This window comes from Mytilus galloprovincialis, chromosome 2 (genome assembly GCF_965363235.1).
Source record: "Mytilus galloprovincialis chromosome 2, xbMytGall1.hap1.1, whole genome shotgun sequence".
NCBI lineage: Eukaryota > Metazoa > Mollusca > Bivalvia > Mytilida > Mytilidae > Mytilus > Mytilus galloprovincialis.
Window position 1 is genome coordinate 75,801,212 of NC_134839.1, and position 17,538 is coordinate 75,818,749.

Below are 17,538 nucleotides of genomic sequence, written 5' to 3' on the forward strand. Positions count from 1 at the left end.
TTATAAAAAATGTTTTACTGTGTTAAAAAAACTTCGACTTAAACAATGAAAACTTACATGTTGGACATGAAATATTTTTTCGATGAAGAAAATTAAATTATGTCACTTCTGAAATAAGTTTGTCGATAACGTCGTAACTTTTTCTGACGGTAAAGAAACGCGAATTCGATCACTACTCTGTTACGGGCTGTATATATGAATTGCAAAGTTTTGTTTAAATCGCAAATCTTTAATAATAAACATACGGAGTCTTCAATACGGTTAAGGTTATTGAATTGAATAAATAATTCTTTTATGTCATGCTATATGATCGTTTTAACGAGGGAAGGCATTATATTTGTCAATTTCGGTATACCTAACGTTAGCAATTTTTCTATAAGAAGATAATACACGAAGTTTAGTATTTTCATTTATGTAAATATTGCCTTTCTGATCATGGTTAGATGTTCGAGTTTCTCTTTATATATTCTCAAGATAGACACAAACAATTCGGAATAAATCGGACTCTGATAGAGTAATGGCTCATATAAGGAACCGGTCATTTGTAATAAAAAAAAGAGGGGATAGGAAAAGTGGCATTCAATTTTATATACGCCTCGTTTCGCTCATCTGAATTGTTAAAACCTGAAAATTTAGTTTCAACAATTTCTTCTAGCAGAGAATTTTTCATCTGATGCTATTATTGAATGAAGGTGTGGTAAATATTAATGAAACCACAAACGGCAAATCCAAACTAATATAAAAAAGAAGATGTGATATGATTGCCAATGAGACAACTATCCACAAAAGACCAAAATGACACAAACATTAACAACTATAGGTCATCGTACGGCCTTCAACAATGAGCAAAGCCCATACCGCATAGTCAGCTATAAAAGGCCCCGATAAGAAAATGTAAAACAATTCAAACGAGAAAATTAACGGCCTTATTTATGTAAAAAAAAATGAACGAAAAACAAATATGTAACACAAAAACAAACGACAACCACTGAATTACAGGCTCCTGACTTGGGACAGGCACATACATAAATAATGTGGCGGGGTAAAACATGTTAGCGGGACCCCCCCCCCCCCCCTAACCTGGAAAGTGGTATAACAGTGCAACATAAGAATAAACTAGTTCCCTGAAGTCGCAAACGATTTTCATACTTCAGTACTTTGATTATATATGTTCTTGTCTATACCTTGCAAGAAAAGATTTCTCTATTATTAGTTATCAAGATAATAGCCAATAAAACAACAAAACTCTGAAAAGCCAAAACTGCCCAAAAAGTACCTTTACTATAGAGTATATTCAGACACATTGCACTATTTGTTTTTTTTAAATCTATTATGTTTCCAGGATAAACGCAAAATATTAAAAGCCGCTGCCGTAAATCTTCACTTTGGAAATCCAAAACACCACTCTCTATATGTAAGAGAACAACAGGTCTCAGTAAAAAATAAATAAATGCAGTGCATGTTTTAAGTTCATTTAGACACCAGATTAAAAACGCTCAATTCTCTGGTTTTGTTGGATTGATACACACCTTCAAAAATTTGAAGGCTGAAATGTCATTGGCTGATGTAATATATACAAGGACAGAAAATAAAATGACGTGTTGTCAGATCCTTGTATCCAAAGCTGAAACAGATGATCTGTACATTATATATTAATAAATAAATGTGTTAGACACCGACTCTAGTTTGAGGGAAGGAGCACGTGTATTTCCTTTTTCGAAATTAAAAAAACAACAAAAAACATGGTTTATTTTTTTTTTTAAGTTTCATCATTGTTTTATTTTTTCCTCATTTTGAATAGAAACAAACTATTTCGCTTCCCTTCTGAAATAGATAAAATCTCTTTCAAGAAATTTAGAATCAAACGTTTAAAAAACAACTTGCCCCCCACCCTCACATAAAAATATCAATGGTCGGTAAGTTAGCCCTGTTTAATTGAGTCTAGAGGTGAATACTAGTATATGAGCGGCTTCCCACGAAACCTTTTATATTGCGGGTTACTGCATGTCTAGTGGTGGTACTTTCGTCGTAGTATGTTCGCCTTGAGTGAGAGAGGTCGTGGGTTCGAACCCCGGCCGGGTCAAAACCAAAGACTTTAAAATTCTTATTTACATGCTGCTTCCCAGCTAATTATATAAGCACGCGGGATTAAGGATTAAGAGCAAAAGCTGGTCGGCTCGGAATCAGAAAAATGTGTCCGGGTAAGGTGAAATACATGTCTTCCTTCGGAATGCTTCCTTTTGAACTAGCATGTTAAAAAGTCCGGCTCAGGGTGTCGGTCTAGTACAAAACAGGGTTAATATTCATACCACATCAAAATTGAGAATGGAAATGGGGAATGTGTCAAAGAGACAACAACCCGACCAAATAAAAAAACAACAGCAGAAGGTCACCAACAGGTCTTCAATGTAGCGAGAAATTCCCGCACCCGGAGGCGTCCTTCAGCTGGCCCCTAAACAAATATATACTAGTTCAGTGATAATTTACGCCATACTAATTTCCAAATTGTACACAAGAAACTAAAATTAAAATAATACAAGACCAACAAAGGCCAGCGGCTCCTGACTTGGGACAGGCGCAAAAATGCGGCGGGGTTAAACATGTTCTTGTACGAATATGCATATATCAATTTGCTGCTGGACCTCAAGAATCCACCCATAATCATCTATAGTTGAAACTGTGAAATATATGCACAAAAAACATGATAAAAAGCTGCACGTTAATGTAATACACCGAGTTCAGGTTCATTCCATATCTCCTTTCATCCATTTCGGGTGAAAGTGATGGGCGCTGGGTGGTCGAGTGGTTACATTGTCATTTCGTGGCCTTTTATAGCTGAATATGCGGTATGGGCTTTGATCATTGTTGTAGGCCGTACGGTGACCTTTACTTGTTAATTTCTGTGTCATTTTGACCTCTTGTGGAGAGTTGTCTCTTTAGCAGTCATACCACTTCTTCTTTTTTATAAGTAGTCGAACTGCTGTATCACTAGCATGTCAACCCTTAGGTGTGCGATTTCAAATCCCGCACGTGGCAGGTAAGCTCGATTCCAATCTTAATTGACCAGAATTGTATGTTTTCCAAACGAAGGTCAGGGGGTCTCTCCGGGCACTTTTGCTTTCTCCACCAATATAAACTCACCGCCACGAAATAGCATGAAAGTGTTGAAAGTTGCGCGAAATAACAGTCAATCAATCATCCATACCGGTATACTTATGGCCTCTAAATCTATATAATAGCAATGTCAATGTATGACATCAGTATACAGAGATAAAAATAATAACTATTTACAGTATATACAAAACAAGAGAGAGAGAGGTTTCAAAATTACTAAGCCAGCTGGAGGACAAACGCACGTGTTTATATATTTTTTATAAACGAACAAGCTGAAGTTGACATTTTACAGAAATCTTATACATCCTTCCTGTTTTCAAGTTTTCGTACATGGCTTAAAGCCTTATCGGATAAATGTTTTTTGTCATATTGAAATTTCCCGTTTTAGTAACAACAATACCCAAATAGTTATATTGTTTTATCATCTCAATGTTAGTATCATTGTAAGAAAATCGGAGATTTTTTGGCATCCGTCCAAAAAAAAAAACTCACTAAGACTTTAATTTTGACAACTTTCCTTTCAAGTTCCAAGCCTTACAATAATCATGGAAAGCATTTAGTTGAGTCTGCAGGTCCTGTGCTGTTTCAGCCAACAACACCGTGTCATCTGCAAACAATATAACAAAACACTTAAGATATATTCCTAATTCTCTTTCCAGATCTTCTGGTATAGTTCTGTTAAGTCATGTAATATTTCTAGTCACTAAGAAATTATTTTAGTCAATCAAAAGTAAATAAAATAGGAAAGGTGATAAGTTTTCTCCTTGTCGAACACCATTGTCACAAGCAAGCAAAGTATTCCGAATTATAATTACTATTTTGTATCATCGGTACAGCGGATATAGCTTTGTAGGTACTTCGAAGCATGAAAAACTATATACCGTACATTCATTTAACTATGCACCGTACAGAACGATTCATGTGGTCAGCTATACACAACGCTTCTTGTCGGAATAAAATATCGAAAAATAACATATGTACAAAATATTTCAATGCCAATTATTGAAACAGCTATACTTATTACGCACAAACAGTGGCCTTCTATCAGAAAAAGAGTTGCAATGAATATAGAATCATATCGGATGAGACGAGCGCCAACTTCTTTGACAAGTATTTGCACATGTTTTTAGTAAGGATTCTTGTTTTGGGCAAATAGTGAGACTAATCACCAACCTACGACCAAAACATTTCTTAAAACAACAAATATGTTTAGATTGAAGTACACATTGATATAATGTAAACAAAACAAAGATTTTCGTACCGTGTCAGAAGAAAAATCGATCACGACCCCTTGGTTAGTACCTATATCCGCTGTACCGATGATACAAGGAGACGCCAGCGAGTGGGCAAGTGTTGAAACAAAGAATGATGATACAGTAATAAGGTGGACACAGTAATTACAAAGTTAATGCTTTTTATTCTATTTTTTGTTAAAGAGACGAAAAAGAGGAACAAAATGCGAAAGACGGGCGTCACCCCATTCATCTCGGTTGGAAAATAAAAATATTAAATACCCTAAATTGGAAAAAGAGTGGCAAAGTGTGATTTTCAGTGTCCCCCCCCCCCCCCCCCCCCCCCCTTTTAACTCAATAACTGTATCGTCTACGTAAAATCCGTTGCCATTACCGAAAAGGATCAAAATAAGTACCACAAAGGTAAAATCCGATCTAATTGGACGAAAAATTAAATCTAAAACACTTCATCAGGAATCAACCCCTTATATCTCAGAAATCGTTAACGCTACTCCAAATCTGTTGACATACTAGTACTAATGTTTCAGAATTTTATTAGGAATTAAAAAAATCTTTATTAAAATAAGTTGAAAATAAACAATCTGTATATGCCAATATGTGCTCATTGTTGAATACCGTATGGTGACCTATAGTCATTAGTTTCTGTGTAATTTGGTCTGTTGTGGAGAGTTGTCTCATTAGCAAAGATACCACTTTTTCATTTTTTATAATTTCCCACATAGCCATTTCGCATTTTGTGGGCACTACGTCGACTAAGCTTGCAGTCTTCGAAATTGGGTATTTTCTCACATAATTGGCGTTTTCTGTGGAAAAAAGATTGGTTCAAAGACAAATTAAAAGTCCTATCACACATATTTCCGACTTGGTATGGTTTTAGAGGAGTTGCGACTCAATGAAATCGGTCTACTCCTTTAGTAGCACAGATTATATGATATACTAGATGTAATATCATTGTACATATTCAATACTACATTATACATCTTACCATTTACAGATTAATATTATTCAATAACATTTTATAAAACAAACCATCTCGCCATAGTATGCATCAGTAGATAATTGTATAGCTATTGTTATGAAATATTTTTGAAACAGACTGTGATTTCAATGGTGTCTTTTGCAATAAATAGAAATAAGCAGATGTGGTATGAGAGCCACTGAGACAACTCTCCATCCAAGTCATAATTTGTAAGAGGAAACAATTATAGGTCATAGTACGACCTTCAACACGGAGCCTATGCTTAAACCGAATAGCAAGTTATAAAAGGCTCTTATTTGTTATCATTTTCTCCACAGCCGGAGATTTCTTCAACTAGCTCCTGTATCAACTGATTTTAATCTTCAACCGAAATGTTTGAAACGTTGATTTTGTTAAATTGCTTTGTCTCATTTTCCCTATAATTTGCACTTTCGCTAGCGATAGACACATATTTGAGCCGGGTTAATAATTTACAGAAGCAGATCGGAATCAGTTATGACGTAGACAGTAATCATTCTAATCGTAATCATGTTCATTGACCATAACGACGATGAAAGCACATCATATAATGACGTTTCGACATCATATAATGAAGTAAACCTAACCACATAATATAAGATTACAAGCACATAATATAATGACACAACCACATCATATAAAGATGTTTGCACGTAATATAAGGGAAACTGCACATCATATAAGGATATGTATACACCATATAAGGATCTTTGCACATCATATAAGTATATTTGCACATCATATAAGGATCTTTGCACATAATATAAGGATCTTTGCACATAATATAAGTACATTTGCACATCATGTAATAATGTTTGCACATCATATAAGAATGTTTGCACATCATATAAGAATGTTTGCACATCATATAAGTATATTTGCACATCATATAAGGATCTTTGCACATCATATAAGGATCTTTGCACATAATATAAGTACATTTGCACATCATGTAATAATGTTTGCACATCATATAAGAATGTTTGCACATCATATAAGAATGTTTGCACATCATATAAGTATATTTGCACATCATATAAGTATATTTGCACATCATATGAGTATGTATGCACATCATATAAGTATGTTTGCACATACTATAATGATGTTTGCACATCATATAAGGATATTTGCACATCATATAAGGATATTTGCACATCATATAAAGGTGTTTGCACATCATATAATGACAAGTGCACATAATATAATGACAAGTGCACATCATATAAAGGTAAAAACACAGCATATAAAGGTAAATGCATATCATATAAAGGTAAATGCACATCATATAATGAAAATGGTCATAACAAGACAGTGTTGGCGTTCCATAAGTCACCTGTAAAAAGCTTATCAGGTGGATACAAGTAGAAATACTTCTAACAAAAACACAGAGTGGAATGGACAGTTATTTGTTCATCCCAACAACAAAAAGACACTAAATGCCGAGATCTTAGAGTGCAATCAGTTACCGACAGATAAATAGAATAACGTATGACTGTTTGACACCGTCTCAACATTGATTTTGTTATTTTGGTTTGTTTGATTGCTGTCTAAGAAAAGAATACCAAACACCTTTTTCCACTACATATTGCAGAAAACTTACAAATGTTTCAGTGCAACAGACTGAGTCAGATCGAATGACATGAGAGATGGAGTGTAAAACTGTAGTCGATAAAGTACTGTGAACAACAAGAACTATCCTGTTTGTTGATAAACTATATTTTAATTAGGTATTTTAGTAAAAAAAAATCTGTACTGTAGATGAAACCAAAACAATAACCAACTACTACAAAGACCTCAATTTGTAATGTGAATTGTAATGTATAGATATCACAAGTTTTCACAGTATAAAGCTACAATGTCAGTGGATGTTATGACTAGCCATGGACTGTCTGATCTGTAGATCACTTCTCAAAATCAATGTACACTGGAAAGAAAATATACAAAGTTATTCAATACATCATTCACATGTTCATGATAGTTCAATATAATCTTATAGATTTAAATGAAAAACCGCAACATAGTATAATGTTATTATGTCTGAATATTTTTTTGATGTTTTCAATGTTTACATGGACAATGTAGGTAATTTATACAAAATACATGCCGAAGCTGCTGATGTACACAAAATATATGGCGGCTTTCTATCTAAACATTTTTCATAATACTTAGTGTTGTCAAATCATTATACCCGACTTTTGACTTGGATAATCTTAGAACGATTAACAGGTTAACAAGAATTAAAGTTGATGGTTTCTGACATCAGACTCAGAGATCTTTTTAAACTGAGTTTTACTGTTAATAGTGTTGTGTGTTTGTTAATTCTACATTGGCTAGATGAATAGGGGAGGGTTAAGATCTCACAAAAAATGTTTAACAATGACCAATTTATGTGTCTGTCCCAAGTCAGGAGCCTCTAGCCTTTGATAGTCTTGAATGGTTTTTAATTTTAGTTCATTTTAATGTTTTGGAGTCTAGTATGACGTCCATTTTCACTGAACTTGTACACATTTTTACTTAGGGGTCAACTGAAGAAAAAAAAACCCGCCCTCTTCTGGGTGTGGGATGTTCTTGTTGTGTAAGAGATCCATTGGTTGACTTGAGCTGTTTTTTGGTCAGGTTGGTGTCATTTAACACATTCCCCATTTCCATTCTCAATATATTTTAAAGAAAATGAGGGCAGTCGTGTGCAGTACTTTACGAGTGCACAGTTATATAATATGATGTATTCAATATTTTAAATAATGTATACCTTGACATCCTTACCTAGATCCATAAGAATAGTTCTTGTCTGCATGATACCACCAGTATACACACAGAACAGCATTTCAAAATTGCTGAATCATCATTTTGATAAAAAAAAATTACCAAGTACATGTATTATATGTTTGTCAACGGAACTCTTACGATTTTTTTATATAGTATTTCATTTGTATTAATGTCATGTTGCAAGGGCAAAATATTTAAACCAATAGGCAATACTTCATATTTCTGTCATGTATCTGTATTACAGTGTTGTCAAAATTATCATTGTGGGACAAGTTTGGGATGACACTTAATTTTTAATAAAATAAAATAAGTCACCACAAAAACTAGTGTCTCACTGTGTCTTAACATTATTACGATCAGGCACCAATAAAAGAAATTAATAACGTTTTCTCAATATATGCCAGTGCACTTTAAGAAGAATCACTAAGGTGACTATGCCATAAGTCAAACGTAATTCTGTAATTCCTTACATTATGTACATGTAACAGAGCTGTCACATATCTGTTTGACATAATGGAAGTTTAAGAACTGGAATTCTACCTTACTTAGTATAAATCCTCCAAATTAATAGTACATCACATCCGGTTGCATACGAAAAAGGATCGAAATAAACGAACCTTTGAATTTGACAGATATAGTAAATTATCTTACATTTAATTACAGTAAACAGTTTCTGGGTCATAAACATACATCTTGGGAGTTTCAAAGCACATTTTTTTTATTTAGTGTTTTTATAGAACTTTTTGGAAGCTTGAGGATACATGGTTACTTAAGCTTGTAATCAATTAAAAAAAGTGAAATTTGACTGGTTAACTTTTAGTGAAGGTTATTATCTTAGATACAATGAAATGTATGTAAAATTGTGTCTATAATACTGGACAGGATAAAACTTTACTCATACCAAGTATTTCTTTATTTGAAACAAAGACATATCTTTCATTTTTTTTAAGTGCAAATACTAAGGCTTATAGGGGAAAGGGTTTTTACATACTCTACAAATGAAAAACAATTACAGTTTAGTCATAGTATTTACATGTCAGAAATAAGTAATAAGAAGGGCATTTTTTTCTATCAAATTTCTTTGTTTTTATGAAGGATGAGTAATTAAATGCATATTGAAAACTTCCTAATTGACAAATTATTAAGTTAATCATTGTTAATCATAAAGGATTCTGGGTACCGACCGGCATACTGATGTACATTAATTATTAATTCATACCTTAGATGTATGATCTATAACAGGATCTAACCAGTCTTACCACCACATCAATTATACTAATGATTTAAATTGCTTGTTTTAAATCTGAATTTAAATGTATTATCATGATCATTCAAATTTAGTTAAATTAAATCATTCAAATTTAGTTGATAATTCCATAGTTTAAAACAACTAACCTTGCTAATTCTAATGGGGTCATTCCTTCGTCAGCACCTCTCTTGAATCCTAAGAAAAAGAACAATAAAACAAGTTGAATTAATACAGTTTCACGTACCATGGTTACTTAACTATACAGGTTTACCAATGACAAAATGCATACAAAAAAAGATAAATCTGACTTGGTACAGGCTATGTCGAAAAATACATAAGTTATATACAGGTTAAACATTTGATAAAAAGAAATTGTAAACTTTTTTTTGTAAAGATATCACCATGATCATGGTTATGAAAAAACTCAGACAAGTCAGAGATTAGCTCTTTCCTTTGAATCATTCCACATGTAAATAATCATGGGATATGTCTGAAATCATGGATAGAAAAACATAGGATAGCGGGTATCTATCCATCTATCCATGACACAAAAACATTATACATGAATATCAAATGGAAAAAAATGCAAAGGACACCACATTTTAAACTATGTACATTATTTTTATTCAATTTTATTCTTTATTTTCCAAACACCATGTTTTGATGTGTCTCTGTAGATCATGGATAGTTTCAAACAAAACGCCACAATCGTCACATGAAATCTTTTTGAGAGATCTTTATTAAACATCTGTTCACTTTGAATCTCTTCTGTATAATACTGCAAGTCTTCTCTGACTGATGTATTTGTATTAATTTGCATCTGTGTGACGTCACTAACGTTTTCTTCTAAAATATTGGCTCTTAATCGTAAAATTTCCAGAGTTGTCGGTTTCAAATCTTCAAATAATGGAATTTAAGTTAATAGACTTAAATTCAGTTATCGCTGGGGCCACTCACGGATTGTGTTTCATGTTTTAGATTTACCCAACATGAGTGACGTTATATTCTGTGACGTCATTTAGTCCTTTTTAGAATTTCATCGCAGCAAGCAAGCTGTTTAAATTTCGTAAGCGGTAAACTTGAAAATTGAAAATTGAAATTGTAAAGTAGACTAGTGTTAGAATTTGTATGGTTATAACCTGCCTCATGCTTCTAATGTTTATTAGAAGTAATCTTAGAAAGAATTCGTTTTATCGATCGTCATTTTTAACCATAATTCATCGCCACGTGGAGAGCACATGCAAAGACTGAATGAGAAATTGGTCCCATGAATGTCGTTTTCATTTTTATAATTATTATTTATTTTTTTACAAGTGTGGGTAATTAGATGCAACATTGTCCTAAGATTTGCAGATTATAATAATGTTTACCATGCGTCATTGTATATTTCTACATAGAATTGGATGCGATATTCGTGTGTATAATTATCATGATATATTTATATCGTGACGATGAGTTTAATTTGTTTTTATTTTAAATTTTTTATATATTACTTTTTCCCCATATCTTATACTATTGAAATTGAGTATTGACAGATCGTCTAGTGCCTATGCCTATGGGTAAGCCTAACTAATTGTATTTTGCGCTGTAACAGATCATGCAGGTTAGTAACGTGTCTTTAATGATTATGTGTTGTGGGGCAGGTGTTATCTAATGAATTCCCGAAAACTTCCGAATTAAAAGTAATACATCGGTAATTGTGTATCTGGATCTTTCATAGCACATATACAGCAAATATTCCACGAAAGGATATGAACGTAAAAGGGACGTACTCTTTGGGGCGAAGGACCCAGGTTCGTAACCGGAAGTTCAACTTTCGATACAAATAAACAAATCTTGGAAATCTTGAACAGAGACCATACCCGGAGTTAAGAAGCAGTAGCCAAAAGAAATCATCGCTAAATGTTAGCTTGCTGGTGGATTTAAGCAAACTAGTATATATTTGTTTAGGGGCCGGCTGAGGGACGCCTCCGGGTGCGGGAGTTTCTCGCTGCATTGGAGACCTGTTGGTGACCCTCTGCTGTTGTTTTTTATTTGGTCGGGTTGTTGTCTCTTTGACGCATTCCCCATTTCCATTCTCAATTTTATTATCATTATCTGTATATATCCGGCTATAAATTTTGCGTGTACCTACACTTTTGTGTACTAAAAACTGTCAAGAGTCGTTCATCACAGTGACATGTATACATTTTTTAGTTGCTACTACTCTCTAGCCTAGACTAGGTCGATATGGTATGAATAGTTCCGTTAAATCAAGAATTTAGCCATATGTCAACAGGCCACAGCTTGAATTATTATTGTAATAACTCAATTATATACAGTACAAATATTACACTATGTTACTATCAACTGACTATGGATAATATATAAATCTGTATATATACTAATTTTGAATTATTAATTTTTTTAAATTATTGTAACTATTATCGACACAACTACATGTATGAGTATACATAATTTTTTATTGTTATTGTTTCTTTGTACAGTCATTGGGTTTTGTTATGTCAATGCTATGTAGCATTGTGGAACTAATATTTACTTTTTGTTGAGTTGTAGCACAATGTTGGGAAGATCAGTTAGAGACTTTGCTCGGCCACAGAACACGGCCAAGGGTTATAACAGTTGGACCAGAGACTTAGACAACAAGGACACGCCAGTTTTTACGATGGGTCACCAGACTGGACTGGATTCACGACTCATCATGCCACTAACTCAACTCCTTTGGTCACATACATTTGTACATTGGATCATCATCAGACGTTATTTATGCAAACCCCTAGAGCTCTGCATTAGTATGATCCAATTGAGAATTTATCAGGTAATCGCCAGATTTACTAGTTAAAAGCAGTATTTACTTTTAAGTTAAACCCCTCATGTACAAAATGTACATGTGATTCCAACATATAACAAACATATTTATAAAGATTAAGACAACTTTTTCTAATCTTAAGGGTTAGATTGAAAAGATTTGTGCAACGTTTATATCTCAGTTTCTAAACTTAAAATCCATAAAATATTGCTGAATGTGTTACTTTTACAAATTTATATGGCCATAACATGATGGGATGCCGCATCATGTGTTTGAAATAAAAAACATTCGTAAATATGAGGTTAGTACAATTATATATAATTGTTATATAAATATATTACATGTGAAACTTTTAAATGTTGTTTGGTATATTATCACATTTTGAATGGAGGACGCTACCGATTTATATAACATTATAATAATTTATCTTGTTTAATAATCTGAATATTAAAAATCAGATATGCATGTACTGCTTGAATACAGATTTTGCAATAAAGTACCACAATTTAAAGGACAAAATTTATAGAAGTCTATATTTATTGATCACCATTTTAGGACAGACTGCAAATATTTCTGTTTGCCACAAACCCTACCAACCAGTCTTAAGTGTGTGGGAACTTTTCATTATTATTGTTTTTTTTTTATATATATATATATTAAGGGAAAAAAGGGGCCAAATGGTTTTATCTTGTAACCAACTTTTAAAATGAGACTTACAAGTTTTGTGTAATTTAAATTTGTCGTCGCAGTTAAACGGATATATACATGTATGTACATGTAATATTAGCAAATCTAGTACAAACTAAGTAATTATTTACAGCTTGTCTTGCAGTCTGCTCCACCGTTAAAAATCTTTAGTATTTAGGTGTCGACAATGTTCAGCTTTAATTTATATATATACTAGAATGTATTGTAATCTTCATCCTGGGAGATTCTAGGAGTTGCGCAATTTATGAGGAACTTTTCATTTGCATAAAATCATTGGCCCTACTGGTTGCTTGGCAACAGTTGATTCTAAATTATGGTTGTTATTTATTAATGAAAATTATAGTACAGGTTGAATTTCAGTTAGCATGAACGCTGGGACTATTTGAAATGTTATGCTTTTAATTATGAGGGTATCTAGATGTTGTTAAGCACTTGTTTGTGTTTTTTTTTTTTTTTTTGTGTAACACAGGTCATCCTTTATAACTTTTGGATGTCCTAACAGGTAACTTTAACCATGTTTACTTTGCATAATCTAGGCCTTCTTGTGATATCCAAGTTCAAATCACCTAGTCCTTTAATGGAAATAAGTGTTTTTTTGGGCAACCTGGTTCAAACCCAAGCCGAGAGAGAGAAAGAGTGGTTGCTGCTGTTATGCTAAATGTTTGTTTCTGCTTACATGGATTTAGACTCTAGTATAGGGTTCTCAAAGTCATTCTTTTAATTTCCGTTTGCCTGAGTTGATCCAGTTATTCTTGCTTTGTATTTATGGGCGTTTACATTATAAGAATTTTACAACAGACAAATGTCAGCATTTACCTCAAAAACTAACGAAACATAAAAGCAAACTTATATAAAGTAGGGATACTGTTGCCTGCATATATACGGCTTATTTTGGCTTCAATATTGATTCACTTGCACATCTTTGCATCGGACTAAAACTCCTTTATTTTTAAACCAGTTGCAGGTATGATAAGAGTTATGTTTCTCTAATATATTTTATGATGATATGATATTAAACCCCCATGACGGGATGGTGCTAGATATTTCGTATATTGAAGACATAGTTTTTCGAACAGTTAAATTGAGGTCTGGAGCTGGCATGTCGGTAACTGTTAGTAGTCCGTTGTTGATTTATGTAATATCGTCATTTTCAATTTTTGTTTGGTTTGATTTGTTACCTATTCTGATATTTGACTCTGACTTCATAGGCGGATCCGGGGGGGGGGGGGGCCTGGGCCCCCCCTTTTGTGGGAAAAATTTGGTTGATTATATAGGGAATCATTGAAGCATGACTGGAGCGGGCCTCCCCTTAGGTCAGTCAGCGGGCCCCCTTAGGAAAAGTTCTGGATCCGCCACTGGACTTCTTTAAACTGTGTGATTTTTACTGTGCATATTGCTGTGTGTTTGTTTCTTCTTCATTTGGTTGAGATTTTAAAAACTTGTTTAACCCCTTGGCATTTTAGTATCTGTTCCAAGTCTGGGGCCTCTGGCCTATGTAAGTTTGGTATGAACTTTTATTTTAGATTAGAGTTTAGTATGACATTCATTATCACTGATCTGGTACAAATTTTGCATTATGGCTGAAGCCATTTCTGGTTTTTAGAGGGATTGCTTCAGATGCTTGGTCCCAACTGCAGATGTTTATCCTGCTATTACCCCAAGTGAATTTATTACTGTTATTTCAGACCTTTTGTAACCGTTTATTTGTAAGTTCCACACCACCCAGTACATACAGATGTATCAGAGAGGACAGTCTTTCCTTTTTTTCATGAGTTCGGTTCTCTAGTTGATTTATTGAATACATTTCCTATCTCTTTATGAATGGTTAAGGTATTGTTTACTTGTACATTTTGTATCTCTCTCAACAAAAATTGTGACATTACTAATTTACTAGGATTGGATATTTTTTTCGTAATTTAATGATGTGTCAAAATTGAGGTTTGAGTTTTTAAGAAGGTATTAAACACTCCAGGCCTTTACATTTACCACAACCAGAGTCATGCTGAAGTCTAGCAATATTTTCTTATCTTGTGTTGGTTATACTTGGTATGAATTCAGTGTATTTGAAGCTGTCCTTTCAATTGTTTTTGGACGATTATTAAAAGGGTTGGAGATCCAATACTGACACTTAATACAGGGTTTTACAGAGAATGATTATTTTTCTTGATTTATTATGCTTTAAATTGTATTCGTATTACTATGTAACTATACATGTACTTCCATGTAGCTATTTGCCGTACAAGATTTGTAGGAGATCCTTTAGCTTTAATGTTTGATGTTTGAATAGTAAAATCCTCAATAGTAAGTATGTTTTTGCAGCAGACTGACATCCTCCAGATGGGGTTGACTTAGGTCTAGCCACAGAAATGCATTTTTGTGGTGGCATATTTGTCGCATGTTAAAAAGTTAACTCAGAATATATAATGAAACTATAAGGATCCAACATATTTTTAATTAACTTGTAGCAGGTAATGACACAAGTAGTTCTAGAGTGGGTCTTTGCACAATGAGATGAAGAACATGATCAGATGGATTGTGAGATTCATCATTCTTAAGTAAGGATGGTCTCAAATTTGACCAATGCAAACATGGACGGTGCTGCTATAGAATTTACAACTATTTATTGCCTTTATAATTAGCTGTCAGGGTTGCTACATAAAATATTATAATTTTCGATCAGACCAGAAATTTTTCAACTGGATGTTTTTCACTTGTCACCCTTAACCTGCTTATGAAATGAATTCTTAAACATCTTTAATATTATTTGTTGATATACTATAATATACTATATTTTATGATATACAAATACAATCAACTATCTTATGGTTTGCTGTAGTTTTGGTAAGTATTTTTATCTGTGTAGGTAAATATGTTTTGAACAGTTGTTCACAAAACATCATCTAGATTATTTAACATATATATGTACCAAGTTGTACTTTAAATAAAATATCTATCTATCTAGAATATTGATCATGTATATGTACCAAGTTGTACGTTAAATAAAATATCTATCTATCTATCTAGATTATTTACTATATATATATGTACCAAGTTGTACGTTAAATAAAATATCTATCTATCTATCTAGATTATTTAATATATATATGTACCAAGTTGTACGTTAAATAAAAATATCTATCTATCTATCTGTAGTTATCTCATATCTGGTTCACAGCTTTGCAGCGAACCGCCCTTTTTATGGCGGTTGACAGAGTCTCTGTTTTCCTCCGTCAATGTGGCAGAATTCGCTGCATAGAATCTTAATGTTAACTATGAAATTTTAGGTTTTTGGATAATACAGACTACACTTGTGTATCCCACGGTGTTTTCTAAATTTAAAGCACCAGTGTATCCCACGGTGCATCTTTACATTTTCATATATATCTATCTATCTATCTATCTGGTTGCCATATTATCTTCGGGTAACCGACCATAGATCTATCTACATATACATATAAATCTATGGTCTATCTATCTATATATATATATATATATATATATATTATATATTATATGAATCTATCATATTATGAATAAAAGCTGTGGCCAGATATCGCCAAACCATATATGTATTTTGTTTTAATGGCACCATCTGAGATAATGGAATTTAAGTTAATAGACTTAAATTCAGTTATCGCTGGGGCCACTCACGGATTGTGTTTCATGTTTTAGATTTACCCAACATGAGTGACGTTATATTCTGTGACGTCATTTAGTCCTTTTTAGAATTTCATCGCAGCAAGCAAGCTGTTTAAATTTCGTAAGCGGTAAACTTGAAAACCCGCCCTCCCACTCCTTTTTATTGTACAAGATACTGCTCTTTTGTATTTATTTTTCAGGTTTGTGTCGGTGGCAGTGGTGATACAGATTTGACTGATGATGTTAACTTGTTTGCTGTTGAGAAAAGTGACTTATTTGAACTTTGAGCATCATAAATATATTCCCGTAAATGGCAGAATTCGCTGCATAGAATCTTAATGTTAACTATGAAATTTTAGGTTTTTGGATAATACAGACTACACTTGTGTATCCCACGGTGTTTTCTAAATTTAAAGCACCAGTGTATCCCACGGTGCATCTTTACATTTTCATATATATCTATCTATCTATCTATCTGGTTGCCATATTATCTTCGGGTAACCGACCATAGATCTATCTACATATACATATAAATCTATGGTCTATCTATCTATATATATATATATATTATATATTATATGAATCTATCATATTATGAATAAAAGCTGTGGCCAGATATCGCCAAACCATATATGTATTTTGTTTTAATGGCACCATCTGAGATAATTAACCAAACGGTTGCGCTGTAGCATCCTGAAACTTATTCATAAAATAGCTGACTTTCTCTCGATACATTTGTTTGCCTAATGTCATCACTTGTTGCTTATCTATAGGACAATTAAACATAACTAAATAATGACAGTTTCAATTCTGAGTATGATCCTTGCTGTAATACAAATTTTGGTTAAGAACTACTACGGATACATTCCTGTTGTGTCTCCTCCAGTACACAGATCGCGGTTATTCTCGGGTCTAAGGCTGCAGTAGACATCAGATCGTCCAAAATATTCAAGTTTTGTTCTGACGGGTCAAGAAAGTATCATTTTCCAAATCGACTGAA

The 17,538-nt window shown here is 33.2% G+C and overlaps 1 long non-coding RNA gene across 1 annotated transcript; it reads left to right on the forward strand.

Moving 5' to 3' along the window:
- Positions 1-11,327: 11,327 nt before the first annotated feature.
- On the forward strand, positions 11,328-17,169 carry LOC143064408 (uncharacterized). Its single transcript, XR_012975241.1, has 2 exons — positions 11,328-11,614; positions 11,939-17,169. It is a non-coding gene; the product is annotated as an uncharacterized LOC143064408 (long non-coding RNA).
- The last annotated feature ends 369 nt before the right edge of the window (positions 17,170-17,538 follow it).